The sequence below is a fragment of the Frankliniella occidentalis genome, unplaced genomic scaffold, assembly GCF_000697945.3.
Source record: "Frankliniella occidentalis isolate FOCC.00 unplaced genomic scaffold, Focc_3.1 Scaffold57, whole genome shotgun sequence".
NCBI classification, from domain to species: domain Eukaryota; kingdom Metazoa; phylum Arthropoda; class Insecta; order Thysanoptera; family Thripidae; genus Frankliniella; species Frankliniella occidentalis.
In genome coordinates this window covers 140,752-142,368 of record NW_026267187.1, presented here as the reverse complement: position 1 = coordinate 142,368, position 1,617 = coordinate 140,752, and the positions used below count along the sequence as shown (strand labels likewise).

General features: G+C 42.4%; 1 protein-coding gene across 3 annotated transcripts in view; it reads left to right on the top strand.

The window, feature by feature from the left end:
• Nucleotides 1–1,617, top strand: part of LOC113213848 (myrosinase 1-like) — a 42,444-nt gene that overhangs the window by 14,734 nt on the left and 26,093 nt on the right. The window lies entirely within an intron of this gene.

Below are 1,617 nucleotides of genomic sequence, written 5' to 3'. Positions count from 1 at the left end.
GGTATACAGATTTCTTTGAAAACAAAAAGAGTGTCACTTTAGATTTTAGAAATGATGTAAGGTCTAAACCAACTGTTAATTTTTCTTTTGTGTTTGAATAGGAACTAGAAAAGCAGACCCAAGTGAATACTACGAGTGTGTAGAGATAAACAATAATCAGGAAGAGGGACCAGTCCGAAAGACATGTCCAGGAACTTCAGTATTTAGCAAAGAAACGCAGCGGTGTGTTGAAGCTCCTGTACAACCACCAACAACAACGACTCTCCCTGAACCTGACAGCAACACTGAAATTTCAACATCGCGGCAAACTGATATTTCGACAACAACAAAAACCTTCGTAACCACGCAATCCACGCTGACCACTGCGTCTTCTTTTGAAACTCCATCTCAAAATAGAAGTGTCACTACAGCCTCAATGGTAACGGAACCAACTACCACGACAGGCAAGCCAGCATCAACAACTAACACAAAAAATGACTCATCCAGTATGACAGTGTCTCCTAGCCTGCGTACATCCACGCATTCGTTCGACATATCTTCTGCTGAAACAATTTATAGTTCTATGGCTACGAAAAATCAAACTGAACCAACAACGATAACCACCTCTTTTTCAACCGAACAACTAGTAACCGACAACGGTAATACGGAAACTAATTCCGACAGTACGACTGCGTCTCCAAGCCTGCCTACATCAACGCAATCTATCGACAAATCTTCTGCAGAAACAAGCCCGTCAGAAATATTTACAGAAACATCAACGACTACAACACCTACAGTTTACAGTTCTATAGCTACGCAGCATCAAACTAAACCCACAACTGTAAACACAATGGGACCAATATCTTTGTCAACCGAAAATCTAGTAACCGACGACGTTACTACGGAAACTGATTCCGACAGTACGAATGCGTCTCCAATCCTGCCTACATCAACGCAATCTATCGACACATCTGCAGAAACAAGCCCGCCAGAAATATTTACAGAACAATCAACCTCTACAGCAGCTACTGTTTATAGTTCTTTAGCAACGGAGCATCAAACTGAAGCCACAGCGGTAACCAGAGTGGGTCCAATAACATTTTCAACCGAAGAACAAGTAACCGACAGCAGTAATACGGAAACTAACTCCGACAGTACGACTGCGTCTCCAAACCTGTCTATATCAACGCAATCTATCGACACATCTTCTGCTGAAACTATTCCGTCAGAAATATTTACAGAAGAGTCAACGGCAATTACAACTACAATTTATAGTTCTATGGCTACCACCTTACAAACTGAACCAACAACGATAACCACAGTGGGTCCGACATCTTTTTCAACCCAACAACTAGTGACCGACAACGCGTCGACGAATGCGTCTCCAAGCCTGGCTACATCAACGCAATCAATCAATACATCTTCGGCAAAAACAAGTCCGCCAGAAATATTTACAGAAGAGTCAACGCCTCCAGCAACTACAGTTTATAGTTCTATAGCTACGAAGCAAACTGAAACCACAACGGTAACCACAGTGCGCCCAATAACATTTTCAACCGAACAACAAGTAACCGACAACGGTAATACGGAAACTTATTCCGACAGTACGAATGCGTCTCCAAGCCTGGATACATCAAC